The 20,308-nt window shown below is 39.9% G+C and overlaps 1 pseudogene; it reads right to left on the bottom strand.

Moving 5' to 3' along the window:
• LOC142165937 (uncharacterized) overlaps positions 1 to 19,896 on the bottom strand; it is a 41,195-nt pseudogene extending 21,299 nt beyond the window's left edge.
• Between the last annotated feature and the right edge of the window lie 412 nt (positions 19,897 to 20,308).

The raw sequence follows: 20,308 nt of genomic DNA on the forward strand, positions 1-20,308 counted from the left end.
CTATAAAATATTCAGGAATTCCCAAATATGTTTGGACTATACTTTAGGATAGGGTGTACAAACCGAACCGAAAAATCACATCAAATCGAAAAGTCAAATCAAATCAATTAAAAGATCCGATTTGGTTTGGTTTGATTTGATTTGGTAGTGAGTAAAAAAATCCGAACCAGCCCGACATATATGTATATATTTTAAGATTTTATATAAAATTTTCTTTAAAGAATGTCTAGAAATATTTGGGATTCTCTTGTGGGATATAAATTTTAATAGAATATGAAGTGCTTCATCTTATTGACCTTAAATGATGGGTTGTATGATCACTTTCTTATCAAGTGTTATTGAAATGCGTCTATCTCTTTGTCCTTCCATATTCATATCATATGTTAAGATATATTAAATTCTTATATCTTTTTCGAATGTGAAGTGGTTATTAATATTTAAGTATCATATTGATTTTTATGTTTAATTACTAAATTTGGTTAACCTGAAAGTGTATATCAAAAAATTATTGCCAGACGACTAAAAAAATAATTATTATGTGTTACTAATAGAATTCTCCCATAAGAATATTTTAATCGATAATTTTTTTGTTAATTTTTTATATTTTTACTAAATAGATATATACTTATCAAATATTTAACAAAGTAAGATTGAAATATATGTAAGTAACAAAAAACCCGAGAAAACCTAACTAATTAATCCAAATCGTTATCGTTGGTTTGGTTTGGTTTTGATAAAAACCGAACTAACCCGATCTATGTATACCCCTTCTTTAGGATATTTTGATGACAGTGGTGTCTAGACCCATCTCGAATACATTTCATCTACTTTTAGGGATTGAACTGTGCGGTGCGGTGCGGTGCGGATTTAACCTTAACATATGACGATTTCAACTCGCCCTCGCCTTGCCTTGCCCCACCCTGCATATCAAAATTTTCTATTTTTAACCTGTTCCGCTGCGCCCCACCCCTGCTGCAAACTCGCACCACCTTTCCCCGTTTAAATGTTCTTTACATATTTTTTTTTATTTTTCATTTTTAAGCAGTAGTTTTTCTTTTTTATGAGTTTGACTTCAAGAACCTAGTCCCCATTTGAATTTGTTTGAATTGTCTTTCAAAATTTCATATAAATACACGTAATATTTTTTCTAATTTATTTGTATGTCACTACTAGAAATCCGGAAATTAGCAACCAAAATTTAGCGACCAAAATTGGACGGTCCAAAAAAGCGACCAAAGTTGGTCGGTAAAGTGGTCAACAAGTTGACGAGCTGGTCAGACTTGTTTAGTCAAAGAAAATTTCACATTACCGACCAACTTTGGTCGGTAACGTGGGACCCAGTTAAAATTTTTTAATAGTTATATTATTATTTAAAATATTTTTGTTTACCGTGAAAATGGTACTAACAATTAAATTTGATTTAGTGGTTCTAAAAATACGTGATCTATTTTTATGCTAGTTGTTAGGCAGTTGATGCTATGTGAAAGACTTAGAAACGAAATAAGAGCTTAAGTACGAGGTGTTAATCAAACCGAATCGCTGTCAATCAGGGCCTCGAGCTCGCCTATTCGAGGGCCTCGGGGTCGAGTCTGAAGCTCGGTTGGGAGCTATCGAAGGCGGTCGATAGTGAATAATAATTATAAACAAATCAAAGACGGCTCTTTATGGCCAATAATAAGCAATAAATGATGAACACTAAGTAGAACACAATAAATATGGGCGATAAATAAGATAACGAAATCAAGAGAATGTGTTAAAGAGCAGAGAGAATGTTCTAGTATATTTAGTATGGAGCAACAGATGTTTACAAAATAACAAGGATCCCCTTTATATAAGAAGGGGAATCCCAATATAGTACAAATGCATTTATTACAAAAATATGGAGATGGGACACCTAACTAATGCCACGATACGGGCTCAGACTAGCCTGACAGATTTTGTCGGCTCTAGTTTCACGCCTTGGGAACCCCCCATTTTCTTCCCGTAACCATCAGCCTCATACTGCCCCAAGGTCGAGCGTCGATGGCCCTCGAAGGATGAAACTCGACCGTGATTTCGAGCCTTCGAGGCGTTATAACGATGGGAAATTAGACCCTCTAATTTTACCGTATACAGATAGTCCCCGCGTTTCTTAGAGTTGGACGATAAGAAACGACCTTGATAACCATCTTTCCAAATTTCCCGCAATGACATCATACTGATGGCGCAAGCCTCCGTGACAACCGAGATGTCCCGTCATTTCAACTTACCAGAATCATTTAAAGCATTACCGTTTCTTCTTCTTCAAAGCAGTAATGTCGCCGTCGCTTCAACTCCCAAGGATGCATTAAATGTGCCTGCTATTACGTCTTTCAATGACAATAATGGCGCCGTTGGTTACGCTGCTGCCCCTCCTATAAATGGGGGCTTCCTGGAACCAACTTTTTGTTCAAGTGTTCTTCAATCAACCTTTCTCCCATTTCTTCTTTCCATCCTCATCCGCTGTCATTTCCCATGTTTGAGGCCCGTGGCCTCAAAGGTGTCTAGTGGCGTTCTCATTAGTTATGCCATGGTTTTTTTCCGGGGCTCTTCCCTATCGAGCGAGACTATACCAACTTGTTGTTGTTGTTGTTGTTGTTATTATTATTACTACTATCATCGTTGGCCCAAGACGAGGAGATATAGGACCGATTTCTCCCGACTCAGGAAAATATTTGGACTTTACACCGTTGCTCACGAGGGAGTTTGGACTATACACCGCTGCTCACCTCCCCCGATTACCCGGTGCGGCGCCTCACTCCTTTTTCTTTCCGTGGAGTGAGGTGGTACTATCTGCTAACTATTGCATTCCACACTGGGGCAATGTCCCAAGAAGTGGCTTTACAATAGTAGCACTAGCGAAATCCATACTAGCCAGATTTTTCACCCAGCCATTTCTTTGTTCCTTTCTGCTTCTTCTGCGTCACTTTGCTCTTCTCCACCACTTTCCACTTCTTCATCTTCGCCCTCGGAGATATCATTCTGCAAGACCGAGATGAGACTCCCGGGGAGATGGCGCTCGAAGATACTGCCACCGAGGATGCATCCTCAAGAATAGGCTAGGCTATAAGCTTTTACCATATGTGTACCTTTTTGCTTCTTTGTTTCTGTGTAAGGACCCCTTGTGGGCTTTTTTAATCGAATGTTTATGAATTAACATTTTTCTCTAATGCATGCTATTTTACCTTTATCTATGCTTGTGTAGAATCTAAGTGCATGACCCCATCGGTTGGTGCAAATATCGAGCCTGGGTTGGACCGATAAACTCGGGTCGTCGGGACCCTGACTTAGAGTTGAATGAGAGTAGGGCTTCGAACCCCCAAATCAAGACTTAGCCTTTAGACCCTGCGATAATCTTCGAGGGGGTATTAACTCGGAAGCTCGAGAATGGAGACTGCCTTTAGGCTTTCGAGAGTAGTCCTCGAGTGAGGGTTAACTCAGGCTGTCTAGAAACTTGTCTTGAACTTAGTGTATATAGCCATAAGGCGTTGTAGATAGATCCCGGATGAGGGACTGCCCGAGTTTAGATGGTACCCCGAGGCCAAGCCCATATGCGTGGAGTTTTAAGTTCTTATTTTTCCTTGAGAGGAGCCTTCGAAATTGGGTACCATCTCGAGTCTTATAATGACGTATATGGCCCATTGGAGAGATCCCCGAGATCGGGTACCATCTCGGGTCTAGCGATGATGCTAGAGGCTTCTTGGAGCCTCACTTCTTTTTGATGGAGGTCCTCGAGATCGGATACCATTTCAGGACTTGTAGTGATATTAATAGCTTCTTGGAGCCTTTCTTCTTTTTGGAGGGGGTCCTCGAGGTCGGGTACCATCTCGGGACTGGTGGTGATGCCAAAGGCTTCCTAGAGCCTAACTTCTTTTTGATGGAGGTCCTCGAGGTCGGGTACCACCTCGGGACTGGTAGTGGTATTAATGGCATCTTGGAGCCTTTCTTCTTTTTGATGGAGGTCCTCGAGGTCGGGTACCACCTCGGGACTGGTAGTGATATTAATGGCTTCTTGGAGCCTTTCTTCTTTTTGATGGAGGTCCTCGAGGTCGGGTACTACCTCGGGACTGGTAGTGATATTAATGGCTTCTTAGAGCCATTCTTCTTTTTGATGAAGGTCCTCGAGGTCGGGTAGCACCTCGGGACTTGTTTGGTGCGGGGGTCTCCGACCCCGAAACGTCACACAACGCTTGTCAAGTGGGAAACACGGCTGTAAAGTGACCGAGGCGACTCCGCCGGAACATCTTCCCAAAGTGGTTTCGGCCAACATTTTAATAGGCCTTTGGGGCAGGCGGATCGTTGCCACTTTTTCCCTATATAGGGCTGCTTCCGCCCTTTTGGAGATTCCACCATTATGAGAAGTTACCCTTTTTTCCTGCGTTAGGCCTTTCATTATTTTAGTATTGATGCTTTCGCCTAAATTCCCGCTCCAGTTCTCCGATTTTGCTATAGTCATGACTGCTACATCAGGACCCATTTGGCAGAGAGGAAAGGGTTTCGCCTCCGGTTCTCGCCTTGTTAGCTCAAGGTATTTTGCTTCGAGAGGGGACTTTTCGTCAGAAAAGTGTCCCGATGCTCAGGATCAATGGGAGCATACCTTGAAATTTACTTCTTTGATAGGAAGGGACACCTTGGGTCGGTGAGGAAAGACTGTGGATGGGGGAAAAAGGTAGTACTGCAGGTACCTTCCCCGAATGAGAGTGTTATGGATTGTGCGGAGGGTTTTCTGAATGTGTTCACGTATCCTTTCCCGCTGGGCCCCCTTTATAGGATTGTGCTTGACTTCTATCGAAAGTATCGAGTTACCTTGGCCCAGATTCACTGATCATTTTGGCGGATAGTGTTGATGGTAAGGTTCTTTGCGGAGAAGGTAGGGCTTGAATTTACGCTTAGCCATCTTATCAGACTATATTGGCCCTTTCATCATCGAGGTCTGCTAGCCTTACGATGCCGGTCGACCATGACTTTCATTGTCGATGATGAAGAAGACATGGGTCAGGAGTGGATGAGTCAATTCGTCTGAGTACGAACTGTAGATATTATCCCCGTAGAGTTTATGCCATTCCCTAAGGAATGGAATTATACACGTGAGTGGTACACTCGTGCCTTCACAGTTCTTCAATTATGGCGAAGGGGTGTTCTGTAAGTGTGCCTTCTTTTCTTTTTCTGCAGCGATTTCATGGATGCTGGGCGAGGTTCCCTATCTGTCGGATTGGGTTCGAAAGTTGGCGACCCACTCGACTTACAATGAGCGTAAGTGGCGAGCTTTATCTAAGGATAGGTGGGAGGCAAAATACCACGGTATGTGTCGTGCGATCTGTTCCCTTCTTTTAGTTGAAAAAGAACTTTCTATTTCTACATGCTAACCCTATTATTATAGGCATCTAGGAGCCTTCCGAGGCTAGGCCATGTCCCCTTTGGGGGGGGGGGGGGAAGAAGGATCGCTAGCTTCTGGGCTAAAGAATGATAACAATAAGCAAGAGATGCCTTTGTAGGGCGATGGCGCTCGGGCCAAAGCGAACCTGGGCCGGAGGCCCAGAGTGGAAGTATTGATTAAGCCTGCCGCACTCGTGATTTCTAGTTTTGGAGAGGCGGTTTATCCTCTGCTGTCGCCTTCTTTTTTCGTTGGAGGTACTTCGAGGGATACTCGAAACCCGAGATCATATGCACCAAGCAATCGTGCCTCGGCTGGGGTCGACTTCTTCAGAGCTGAGGGAACTAGGTTAGCAAATGTGCACTCGACCTTCGAGGAAGCACATTGGCTTCACTCTGTGGTGAGGTTTTAGCACAGGCCTTTCGAGTTTCACGCCTTCCCTTCCTTACTGAGTTTTGTGCCTCGGGTTCTTTTAGGGATTGATAGACTTGTGAAGATCCTAATTAGTATATATAATTTATCATCAAATATATCTGTTTGGAAATTGATTCATCTACTTATAACTTACTCAGATGCATCGTTGAATATTAAAAACAAAACGTCTGACCTATATCTATTAATAGTAAAAAAAAACGTCTCGGCCTATATCGATTAATCTATGTCATGCATTATTAGTGATGAATGAATGTAATCCATTAACTCTGTTATAATACAACTAATGAATACAGTAACATATACTATAACATGCTATATATGTAGTTAAAGTATTACAATGAAGTGGTTGTGTGAGTGTGTTTGTGTGTGTATATATATATATATATATATATATATATATATATATATATATATATATATATATATATACTTTGATAGCTGTATATATATATAAGAACATGAAGCGCTAGGAACACATGGTCGGATTTTTTTAGGGATTGATAGACTTGTAAATTGATTCATCAACTTATATCTTATTTAGATGCATCGATGAATATTAAAAACAAAACGTTTTGACCTATATCGATTAATATAAAAAATAAAACGTCTCGACCTAAAATAGAATAATATTATATTGGTTTATCAATCGATTAATTATTCGTACGTATGTAATAATGTATAAGATTGATCATCAATTACAATGTAGTTTATTTGTGTGTGTGAAATTACTCATATACTTAAATATAACTTGAAAATTTACTTATATAGATGCTATTATAATCTATTAGAAGTAATTATCTAGTTAATATAATTTTTGTAAAGATTATGCTTATAGTTTATAATTACTTAAAATCGTTGTAGTTAAATAAAATAAATATTTATAGTACATATGACATTTTTTATAGTTTGTAATAATTTTTTTTATAGCTTATAATATGTTAAAAATTTAAAACGGATTTTTTTAAAAAAAAAAACCGACCAAAGTTGGTCGGTATTTGGTCAAACGGTCAATACATAATGTACCGACCAAATTATCGACCAATGTTGGTCGGTAATTCTGAAAAACAGAATGCAATACGGGTTTTCCCCCCATTTCTCTTATTATCTTCCCCAAAATTTCCCTAACTCCTCCCTCAATACCTTCCCTTCCCCTTCTCTATTTCCCTCACACAAATCCCGTTCCCTACCCCGTGTAGCCACCGCCCGTCGCCGTCTCCGTCATCGGAGCTGCCGCTACCACTGCGTTTAGGACTGCTGCCCCACTCCTTCTCCACCTAAAAATTTTAGGTTTGAATTACAACCCATTTCTTTGTTATTTGTAATTGTTATTTCAATTAGTTGAACATTGTATTTTATTGAGGACTAGGGTTTAGTTTTGTTTATTAATTTTATTAACTAATTAGTTTAATTAGTCTTGAATAGTTTAGTAAGATTGGAATTATACTTTGTATAGTCTTGAATAGTTTAGTTAGAATGTAGGGTTTAGGATTTGTAGTTGAACTTTTAGTTTATGAATTGAACTTTTAGTTTATAAATTGAAATTTTAGTATATGAAGTGAACTTTTAGTTTATGAATTGAACTTTTAATTTATGAATTGAACTTTTAGTTTATTAATTGAAATTTTAGGATATGAAGTGAACTTTTAGTTTATAAATTGAAATTTAGGATATGAAGTGAACTTTTAGGATTTGTAGTTGAACTTTGAGTTTATGAAGTGAACTTTTAGGATTTGTAGTTGAACTTTTAGTTTATGAATTGAACTTTTAGTTTATAAATTGAAATTTTAGGATATGAAGTGAACTTTTAGGATTTGTAGTTGAATTTTTAGTTTATGAATTGGATCTTTTGGATATGAATTGAATTTTAGTTTATGAATTGAAGTTTTTGGATATGAATTGAACTTTTAGTTTATGAATTGAACTTTTAGTTTATAAATTAAAATTTTAGGATATAAAATGAACTATTAGGATTTGTAGTTGAACTTTTAGTTTATGAATTGGATATTTTGGATATGAATTGAATTTTTAGTTTATGAACTGAACTTTTTGGATATGAATTGAACTTTTAGTTTATGAATTGAACTTTTAGTTTATAAATTGAAATTTTAGGATATGAAGTGAATTTTTAGGATTTGTAGTTGAACTTTTAGTTTATGAATTTAACTTTTGGTTTATGAATTGATCTTTTATGAATTGGACCTTTTAGGATATGAATTAACTAAAAAAAGATTATGATATGAATTAACTAAATTAATTAGTTCTTGTTTTATTTGTATACATGGAACATCGTACTTGGAAGTACAATAGGAATTATCCTAATCGGCGGGGATTGCGGGAGGATTTTGTAGAAGGGGTTGATGACTTTGTTAGACATGCAATGTCACTTCCACCATACCAAAGTGAAGGAGTAATTAGGTCCCCTTGTGTCAGGTGTGACTATATGAAGTTTGAAATACCGGAGGTAGTTAAGCTTCATCTTTATAGGAAGGCGTTTATAGAGAATTACTTTGTGTGGACTAATCATGGAGAGATCAATGGTAGCCGTGGGATATTTCATAACATGGTTGTTGGTGAAAGTAGTAGGTCGGTGGAGAATACAAATCGTGATTCTAGAATTCATGATATGGTTACGGATGCTTTTGGGATGCACTTCGGGGGTGAGCCCAATGAAAATGTTGAACAAACTCCTATTGATGACGTAAAATGTTTTTATGAACAATTAGAGGAAGCTAGTCGTCCACTACGTAAAGGAAGTCCGCACTCCCAGCTGTCTGTTGCAGTTAGATTACTGAGTATAAAATCTAATTGGAATATTTCTCAAGCAACCATGGACTCTTTCATTGACCTTATGAGTGAACTAGTTGACCCAAATATCAAGTTACCTGGTGATTTCTATAAGGCAAAGAGATTGGTTTCTAACTTAGGACTTTTGTCAATGAGAATTGATTGTTGTGAAGATGGTTGCATGTTATATTATAAAGATGATGCAACTTTAAACAGTTGTAAATTTTGCAAAAAGTCTAGTTTCAAGAGGCTTTCTAGCGGAAATATGGTCGCTATCAAGGCGATGCATTATTTACCTCTTATACCAACGTTAAAGAGGTTATATGCGTCGATGAGTTCTACTCCTCACATGAGATGGAACTTTGAAAATAGAAGACCACTTGATGTTATGTGTCATCCATCAGATGGAGAAGCTTGGAAGCACTTTGATAGGACATATCTAGATTTTGCTAGTGAACTAAGTAACATTCAGTTAGGTCTGTGTGCGGATGGCTTCACGCCTTTTACTGTATCTGCGACACCATATTCATGTTGGCCTATCTTTCTTACACCTTATAATCTACCACCCGAGTTATGCATGACTAGTCCATATATATTCTTAAATTGTATTATCCCCGGTCCATGTAATCCGAAAAGTTTGATTGATGTATATTTGCAACCTTTGATTGATGAGCTAAAACAATTGTGGTGTGATGGTGTTGAAACATATGACATATCAACCAAACAAAATTTCAATTTGCGTGCTAATTTAATGTGGACTATTAACAATTTTCCTGCGTATGGAATGTTGTCTGGGTGGATGACTATTGGGAAGCTAGCTTGTCCTTACTGTATGGAAAATAGTAAAGCGTTCACTTTGAAACATGGCCGAAAGCAATCATGGTTTGATTGTCATCGTCAATTCTTACCTCGTGATCATGAGTTTAGAAGGATGAAAAATGCATTCAAAAGGAATAAAATGGAATATGATTCTCCTCCTCCGATACTTTCAGGTAAGGAAATTTGGGAGAGGGTCCAGAACTTCAGTAAAGTTACTGAAGCTCCACCTTATAAATTTCTCGGATACGGTGTTACTCATAATTGGACGAAACAGAGTATATTTTGGGAGTTGCCTTATTGGAAGGATAATCTTCTCCATCACAGCGTTAATGTCATGCATATTGAGAAGAATTATTTTGACAATTTGTTCAACACAGTGATGGATGTTAAAGGTAAGACAAAGGATAACCCGAAGGCTAGATTGGCCTAACAAGAATATTGTAGGCAGCCTGAATTATACTTGCAGAGAGCAAACAATGGTAAGATGTTCAAGCCCAAATCAAGTTACACATTAACTTTGGAGGAAAGACGGCAAATTTGTGATTGGGTTACGGAATTAAAGATGCCTGAGGGTTATGCGTCGAATCTTGGAAAAATAATAGATATGGAGGTAGGAAAGTTGAGCCATTTGAAAAGTTATGACTGTCATGTTTTCATGGAGACCTTAGTGCCTATTGCATTTTTTGGTTTGCCTGAAAGTATCTGGAAACCCATCATAGAGATTAGTTTGTTTTTCAAAGACTTGTGTTCTACCACATTAAGGGAAGAAAGCCTACTCCGGATAGATCAGAACATTCGTGTAACTTCTAGTAAGATGGAAAAGATATTTTTATGTGGTTTTTTTGATGTGATGGAACACCTTCCAATCCACCTTGTACACGAGGCACGACTTGGAGGGCCTGTTCAATGCAGATGGATGTATCCCTTTGAGAGGTAATATTATAAGTTTGATGTAATTTTCTGTTTTATTTGAATGTTCTTGGCTAACATGACATTGTGTAGGACAATTGGCAAATGCAAACAATTTGTTAAGCAGAGGAATAAGATTGAAGGATCTATATGCGAAGCTTATCTTGCAAAGAAAATTGCTTATTTTTGTTCTTATTATTTTGAGAGTAACGTGCCATGTTCTAGGAATAGTCCCAATATGCACACTGTCAAATGTGTGAATGATCCATTATATCTGCCAATGTCCATATTCAATAAACCAGGCCGATGTTCTAAGGATGTCAGTAAGAGAAGTTTGAGTGATATGGAGTACAAGTCAGCTACACTTCATGTGTTGCTAAATTGTCCCGAAGTTGTACCATTTCTCAAGTAAGTATTGATTTATTAGTTATTAAAATATAAAATTTACTATGATTACATCTCGATGCAACTACTAAAAATATTTGATGTATCACAGTCACTTCGTGGGTCAATTTGTCCATGATGTTGTATATACGAGATTTGATACATGGTTCAAACAATTTGTAAGTTTATCCTGATAATGTTCTAACACTATGTAGATAAATAATGTTTGTAAGTGTAACGACCCGACCAGTCGTTTTGAGCTTTTGCACTTCGCTCACCAGTTCTTGGGCATGACTAGCCCCGCATGATGTATTGTGACTTATGTAAATCGTCGGTTTTGGTTTCAGGGTAATCAGAATGGATTTGGAAGAACAGTTATCAATTTGAAGCTTAAAATTTGAAAGGTTTGATCAAGTTTTGACTTGTTAGTATATGATATTAGATTTGAATTTTTATGATTTGGTTAACTCTGTTGGGTGATTTGGGACTTGGTAGCGTGATCGGAATGTATTTTGGAGGTCCAGAGTAGATTTAGGCTGGAATTTGCGAAATTGGAATTTTGGCGTTTTCCGGTTGATAAGTGAGATTTTGATATAGGGGTCAGAATGGGATTCTGGAAGTTGGAGCAGGTCCGTTGTGTCATTTGTGATGTGTGTGCAAAATCTTAGGTCATTCGGACGAGGTTTGATAGACTTTTTGATAGAAAGCAAAATTTGGATGTTTTTGGAATTCTTAGGCTTGAATCGATGTAATTTTGGTGTTTTGATGTTTTCTTGAGCATTCCTATCACGCCCCAACCTCGGGAGGCACGACCGACGCTCAATTGAGTGAACCCAACTGAGCAAGCCTTATCCAACACTTTCTACCCAACTCAATATGATTAAGGAAACCATGTTTTCGTTTATTTAGACAATAGGAAAGGTTGTACATTCAACATTGATAGTTCATTTTATATCTCAACCTTAAACCGTAGTTATGTTTCCAAGGTTCCATCCAATTACAATCTAGAGAAACAAGAGTTTAGATTTACAACATAGTTCATAGACCCATACAACACCCGTACATAACCCACACAAACGTCTACGGAGCCTCTAAGGATACAAAAGACAATTATGACTATGCCGACAACAAGGCCCCAGCTATACCTCAAAAGTGGATATCTATAACAAAAGATGTACAACATAACCCCTTGAAGGAGAAATGGGCTCACCAAGGCTTTGAGAGGAGGATACTCTTCTACGCGTGATCGACACTATCCGCTATGGAGCCACCTCCATTCATTTAAAAATGTAGCACCCCCGCAAAAGCGACGTTAGTACCATGGAATAGTACTAGTATGTATAACTAGATACCATTTTATTAGAAAGAACTATCATACAAGAACAAGGAAATCACAAGAGACAATCAAAAGCTTTTAACCGAACACCACATCATCAAATAAAAGAATCATATAATCTTTCGCATATTTTCCATAGCTTTGGTTTAGGGCACTTCATACTGTCCATCCTCACTCACAATACCACCGCTTTCTAGAGAGGAGTCCGATCACGACTCGATCGGCTAGGTTGCCTCATTTGAGACATGTACTTCAATCACAATCTTATTCTCCTTTTCTGAAATTCAATATCAGGACAATACCACCATGTGTGCGGCATGATGTCCGATCACGGCCCGATCGACTAGGCCACCTTACCGAGGCGTTGTTCCTTTCTCATTAATCATCTCGTTTCAATCTTTTATTTCACATATATCAATTCATGGGCACTTAGGACCACAATTATCACATCATTTCTATTTTCAATGTTAACCTTGCAATTTGGGACCACAAGCACATACAAAAGCAATTCAAGTTTTAAGCATAGGTAAGATTTCACATAGTTGGCATAACAATTTCAGTTTTAATCTTGACGTGAAGTCTAGGCATTTCAATGCATGATTCATATTCTTCGCACATCTTTAAATATCTAGAATAGTACATTACACATATTGAGGCACATCTTTCATGTATATATATATAAAATTTCAAAACCAATTCATGTGAAATAACAATCAAGTTTTCAGTCTTATCACATTTGCACATACACCAACGGAGTTCAATTTCTAATAAGAGGGGTTTTTAGCCATACATACCTCAACAGAGCTTTCTTTTAATTCTTACAAAATTTCCGGGGCTCTTAGAAACTTCAATCTCTTTTATGAAAATTACAAATTGAACCAAGAATTAGAGACATGATTAAGATTTTAGCTCATTTGAGCATATTATCAAGAACTAGGTGTGCCTTGTGATTATAGGACCCTTTTGTGAGAGATTTTCATTATCTTACACCCCAATTGCTATCTTTTTAGTTGACAACCTCCCCATACCCTATTATCTTTTATGCATGCAAGAAAATCCATTTCTATACCCATGAACCCCCAAGCTAATTACTCATTCTAGTGTGAATTTCGAAACCAAAGGCTAGGGCTCAAGTTCTTACCTCTTGGGGTGAAGATCTAGCAGCTTTACTTGATAATCTTCAAGGGTTTAGGCAAGGATTGAGTGGGGACTTGATAAAGATCACCCTCTCTCTTTAGAACTACCTCTCTCACTCTATTTGCAGCAAAATAACATAAAATGGGTCTAATGGGGTGTTTTTAATGGGATTGGGTCGGGTTTTAAAAGTTAGAAAATAGGAGCCCCGACGAAATCTGCAATCGCATAATGGACATAATGGACATACGGCCAGCAAAAGGGACCGCAAAAATGGCCCTAAAAACCTAAACAAACTGTCTGGGTATCCGACAGAAATGCGGTCCACATACCTGTTCTACGGTCGCATAATGCACCACAGAACTGCCCCTTACAAAAATTCCAAGGGGATTATGTGCTGACTATGCGGCCCGAATATTGATTATGCGATGACTATGCGGCCCGAATATTGATTATGCGATCACATAATTGGCCACATAGTTGACCTCAAATTAACCATCAAACTGTCTGACTCTACGACGACTATGCGGTCCACATAGCTATTATGCGATCACATAATAGACCACAGAAATGCACTTTTCTGGAAATCATTATTCCTTAACTTTTTAATGCACAGATTGATCAAAAGGGTCTGAACCGCGACGAGTTTGTGAGCCGCGAAGAATTTTACAAATTTCTAACACATATTCTTAATTTGGTACTATGATCTTTCAAGTTTTTGAGTGGAAATTTCACGGGGCCTTACATCCTCTCCCACTTAAGATCATTCGTCATCGAATGAGGATCAAGGTTCACTCATTAGCAATCTTTATGCAACCTCAGCTTTTCACAATATGAAACATATCAACATCTCCAAATTTGGCTAACTCCCTAAATTTCCAAAAATTTCGCCAGAGTTTCCTTTGTATCTAGACCTATCTACCTGTCAGAGAGCCCCAGAAACATATCCTAACAGAATATACTGTTTACCGTGAAAATGGTAACAACAATTAAATTTGTAAATGAGATTCTAAAAATACGTGATCTATTCTTGAGCTAATTGTTTAGAGGAGTTGATGCTAAGAATATGAAGTTTAATGATGAAATGCAAGCTAAAATAAGGCAGTAACCAAACCAAGGGGCCTGCTGCCCGGATATAGGACTGATCGATGGGGGACCTCGGGGTCGACGTCAGGGTCGAGTTTGAGCTATAGGGGGAAATCGAGAATGGAATAATAGTTAATATATAGTTAAATAAGGCTTGTTATCCAATGCCAAGAAATAAAATGAAGAACAAGTAAGATAGCAATAAATATTAAAGTGGCCTTGGGCCAGTGAAAACGAGCAAATTTATGAAGAAGAGAGAGAGAGAGAGAGAGAGATATTATTGCACTTGTGGAGAAATGGAACAACATCAGCCGAGCCTACAAAGTGATGAGGATCCCCTTTATATAGAAGGGGAATCTGTTATAGTACAAAACGTGTTAACCATAAAGGTATGGAGATAGGATGGCTAGACGTGACATCTTAAAAATAGGTCCAGATGGACCAACCTTGTCAGGTTAAGCCGTGTGCCTTGAGAACTCCCCCCTCATCTGCTGTAGCTCGCTATATTTGTCGGAATGCGATATCCTTTGGACTGATATATGTCGAACCTCGAGGATGAGTCTCGACCTTGCCTTCGAGCTTCGAGGGACATAACCGCGAGACGGTCCTTATGACGGGGAAATCGGGACCCCGGATTTGCCGTGTACATATACACATTCCATAGACATACCATAACTTGTACAACACTAAGCATGGCCACATAGGCAACATATAACCAAAACAAAACAAATTTACATAGATCCAATCAAAAGATAAGAGTTCATAGGAACCAAATGCATATACGCTATTACATGACTATTCAAACAAATGTGGGTACTTCTTTCTCATTTCTTCCTCGGCTTCCCAAGTGGCTTCCTTAACCTGCTGATTCTGCCATACCGCTTTTACGGAGGCAATTTCCTTATTTCTCAATTTCGGGACTTGCCTGTCAAGAATGGAAACTGGAACTTCTTCATATGATAGTTCCTCATTAACCTCAATAGTTTCAACTGGCACAATAGTGGACGGATCTCCCACTACCTTCCTCAACATAGACACATTGAAGACCGGGTGTACCAATGACATCTTGGGTGGCAGCTCGAGCTTGTATGCTACCTGACCAATCCTCTGAATGATTTTGTACGGTCCGACATACTTCAGACTCAATTTTCCTTTATTTCCAAACCACATGATACCCTTCATGGGAGAAACCTTCAAAAATACCCAATCATCCTCTTTGAACTCCAAATCTCTACGACGAACGTCCGAATAAGACTTTTGGCGATTCTGAGCAGTTTTCAACCTCTCTTTAATAATCTTGGCTTTCTCCATGGCCTAATGCATAAGGTCCGGCACTATTAATTCCACTTCTCCAACCTCGAAACACCCAATGAGAGACCTATATCTCCTACCATACAATGCCTCAAATGGTGCCATATGGATACTAGCATGGAAGCTATTGTTGTAACAAACTCTATGAGTGGAAAATGATCATCCCAGCTACCTTTGAAATCAGGAACACAAGCACGCAACATGTTCTCAAGCATCTGAATAGTCCTCTCCACTTGCCCATCGGTCTGAGGGTGAAAAGCCGTGCTAAGATTTACCCGCGTGCCCAAACCCTACTGAAACTTCTTCCAAAAGTTGGCTGTGAACTGAGCCCCTCGATCTAAAATGATTGAGACCGGAGTGCCATGAAACCTGACTATTTCTTTGATATACAACTGAGCATACTGTTCTACAGTGTCGGTAGATTTAACGGGCAAAAAGTGCGCTGATTTCGTGAGTCAATCCACGATCACTAAATTGAGTCAAAATTGCACGGAGTGCGTGGTAACCCTACCACAAATCCATGTTGATCATCTCCTATTTCCACATTGGAATTTCTATGCTTTGAGCCAATCCACCAGGCCTTTGATGTTTGGCCTTCACTTGCTAACAGTTTGGACATTTTTCCATAAAGTCCGCCACATCCTTTTTTCATGTTGCTCCACCAATAAACTTCCTTGAGATCATGCTACATTTTCGTAGAACCTGGGTGCACGGAATACCTGGAAGTGTGAGCTTCTGCCATGATCCTTTCCCGAAGACCGTCAATATCCGGAACACATAGGCGGCCTTGGTACCGTAAGGTACCATCATCCATGCCAAAGGAAAAAGCTGTGGTCTTGTGTTTATGAATCCCCTCTTTCAGTTGTGCTAATAATGGATCGTTGAATTGCTTCTCTTTCACTTCTATCACAAGTGATGATTCAACCCTATTCTACACCATCACTCCTCCTTCATTAGAGTCCGCAAGGTGAACTCCCAAACTAGCCAACTGGTGAACCTCCCGGGTCAAGGGCCTTTTATATGACTCCAAATGAGCCAAACTACCCATACATTTTCGACTAAGAGCATCCGCCACAACATTAGCCTTTCCTGGGTGATAGAGAATATCAATGTCATAGTCCTTGAGTAACTCCAACCATCTTCTCTGTCTCATATTCAACTCCTTCTTCTTGAAAATATATTGAAGGCTCTTGTGGTCTATAAATACATCCACATGGACCCCATACAAATAATGTCTCCAAATCATTAGCGCAAACACCACTGTCGCAAGCTCTAAGTCATGGATTGGATAGTTCTTTTCATGATTCTTGAGTTGCCTAGAAGCGTAGGCTATTACCTTGCCATGCTGCATTAACACACACCCGAGCCTGATCCTCAAAGCATCGCAATACACCACAAATCCCTCTGTACACTCTAGTAGGGCTAATACCGGTGTTGTAGTCAATCTTGATTTCAATTCTTGGAAGCTCTTTTCACAAGCATCGGACCACTGAAACTTAACTGCTTTCTATGTCAATTTAGTCAATGGAGAGGCAAGAGTAGAAAACCCCTTCACAAATCTCCTGTAGTACCCAGCCAAACCCAAGAAACTGTAAATCTCTGTTAGAGTGGTAGGTCTAGGCCAATTCTTCACTGCTGCAATATTTTGAGGATCAACCATAATTCCCTCCCTGGAGATGATATGACCTAAGAATGCGATATATTCAAGCAAAAATTCACATTTCATATTTTTTGCATATAGTCGATGTTGCTGAAGAGTCTGCAGAACTTCCCTGAGATGGTCAACATGGTCCTCCCGACTTCCGGAATACACAAGAATATCGTCAATGAACACTATCACAAAGGAGTCTAGAAAAGGCTTGAAGACTCGATTCATAAGATCCATGAAAGCTACCAAGGCATTTGTGAGCCCAAAAAACATCACCAGAAATTCAAAGTGCCCATACCGAGTCCTGAAAGCTGTGTTTGGAATAGCTTGCTCCCTTATCTTCAATTGATGATATCTGGATTGCAAGTCAATTTTTGAGAAACACATAGCACCTTGCAATTGATCAAATAAGTCATCTATCCTTGGTAGAGGGTATTTATTTTTGATTGTGACTTTGTTGAGTTTCCGGTAGTCAATACACATCGTAGCGAACCATCTTTCTTCTTTACAAACAATACCGGTGTGCCCCACGGTGACACACTCGGCCAGATGAAACCCTTTTGTAGCAAATCCTTCAATTGTTCCTTTAGCTCTTTCAATTCTGCCGGTGCCATTCTATAAGGTGGAATTGATATAGGCTGCATGCCTGACATCACGTCGATCCCAAAATCAATCTCCCTATCTGGTGGAATCCCAGGGAGCTCATCTAGAAAGACATCCGGAAATTCATTCACAACTGGTAGGACTCAAGGCTAGGTGCCTCGGCACCGGTGTCCGTAACACAGACTAAATGATAGATACACCCCTTCTTGATCATCTTCACGTCCTTAAGGTAAGCAATAAACCGACCTTTTGGCACTACATTATCTCCCTTCCATTCAACAATGGGCTCATTAGGAAATTCAAGCCTCACAGTTCTAGTCCGACAATCAAGTTTGGTAAAATATGAATAAAGCCAATCCATTCCCATTATTATATCAAAATCGACCATCCAATATTCAATAAGATCAGCCATGGTATCCCTACCATGCACCATGACAACACAACCTCTATAGACTCGACGGTCGTAATTAACTCACCAATCGGAGTAGACATTGAAAATGGCTCATGAAGCTGATCCGGTTTTATCCCAAATTCCATAGCAACAAAAGGGGTAACATAGGACAAGGTGGATCCAGGGTCAATAAGTGCATACATATCATGAGATTGGACAGTCAGAATACCTGTAACAACATCTAGAGAAGCCTCTGCAATCTGGCAACCACTCATCATATAGAATCGGCTGGGTTCTCCTGAACTCTGTGCACCACCCCTAGCTGCACCATGCCCTGCGGGTGTTGGGGTACCTCGAGCTGGAGAGGGGGATGAAGATGTAGCATCTGCTGGGCTGGCTGGCTGAGCTATGACCCTACCCGCTCTCTAGTAGGATACACGACAACGCCTCTAAATATGACCCCTCAACCCACATCCATAGCATATAGGTAACTCCAAGTAGCAAATCCCGGAGTGCATCTTCCCGCACCTGGGGCACGGGGACCTCTGCTGCTGCTGGGATCTCTCTCCTGACCGACCCCGTTGGTGGGATCCCCTATTGACCTGACCGGGCCTAAAACGACTCCACTGCTGCTGTTTTCTGGGCCATGATGGCGGTGCACTAGCTGAAGACTGTGCAACATACTGGGATGACCCCGATGATCCTCCCCTGAAAGCTAATCTTCCCCCACCTAGTGACTCTCCTATGTTTCCCGTAAACCGGGCCTTGCTGTTACCCTCTCTCTCCATTCTATTTTTCAGTTTACGGTTCTCTGTGGCCTAAGCAAATGCTACCATTTTCCCATAATTCATGTCAAAAATCAAGGCAGCTGTAGAAGCCTCATTAATAGTCAAAGGATTAAGGCCCTGGACAAACCGTCCCTGGCGTCCATTGTGGGCAACATGTGAATGACATACTTGGACATGCAAGCAAAGTCCATGTGGTACTCCCACACACTTTTGCTACCTTGCTTCAGATTTTCAAACTCTTCTGCACGGGCTGCCCTTGTCTCAGCAGGCAGGAAATGATCTATAAAGGCATTGGGAAACTCGCTCCACCTCACCGGAGCTCCCCTCCTCACGAGAATCTTCCCACAAGTCAAACCACGAATAGGCCACCCCTTTTAGACGGTAGGCAACCAACTCTACTCCCTCTGTCTCAGTTGCACGCATAACCCTAAGGGTCTTGTGCATCTCATCAATAAAATCCTGAGGGTCTTCTTCTGGATTGGAAACCATAAACACCAGAGGGTCTAACTGAAGAAATCTATTCACCCTGGAACTGGTGGAATCCCCTTGCTGGCTGGATGAACTGGGCACAACATTGGACCTCAAGGCCTGAGAGGCCACTAGCTGGGTCAACATCTGAATAGATCCCCTAATATCCCCATCAAAAATACCAAAACTGGAGGCTGGGGCTGGAGGTGGAGCAGGAGTATCAATGGGAGGGATAGTGGTATCCTCCGCAGGTGTAGGAACTGGGGTAGTCTGCTCTGGAATAGAAGAACCAGGTAGGGTGATAGCAGGGCGACTACCCTCATCCGTAGTATTAAGCAGTGATTCATCAACCACTCTTGAGGTGGCATTGGCTTTTTGGCCAATTCCCGCTTTCTTCTTAAGTGCCATTTACTGAAAGATAGAACAATGCACTAGTTAGAGGGGGAATAGTTTCGTAATAAGTCTTGCCGCATGATCCAGAATATCAAAGAAGGGTGTTATTCCTAAATGCCCAAGTATCCTCGATGTGGTCGACTACACACCGATTAGAAGGACTCTACTAGACACGACTCCGAGACATCCTAGGACACTTCAAAACCTTAGGCTCTGATACCAAGTTTGTCACGCCCCAACCTCGGGAGGTGTGACCGGCGCTCAATCGAGTGAACCCAACTGAGCAAGCTTTATCAAACACTTTCTACCCAACTCAATATGATTAAGGAAATCATGCTTTTGTTTATTTAGACAATAAGAAAGGTTGTACATTCAACATTGGTAGTTCATTTTTTATCACCACCTTAAATCGTAGTTAAGTTTCCAA

This window comes from Nicotiana tabacum, chromosome 11, assembly GCF_000715075.1.
Source record: "Nicotiana tabacum cultivar K326 chromosome 11, ASM71507v2, whole genome shotgun sequence".
Lineage (NCBI taxonomy): Eukaryota > Viridiplantae > Streptophyta > Magnoliopsida > Solanales > Solanaceae > Nicotiana > Nicotiana tabacum.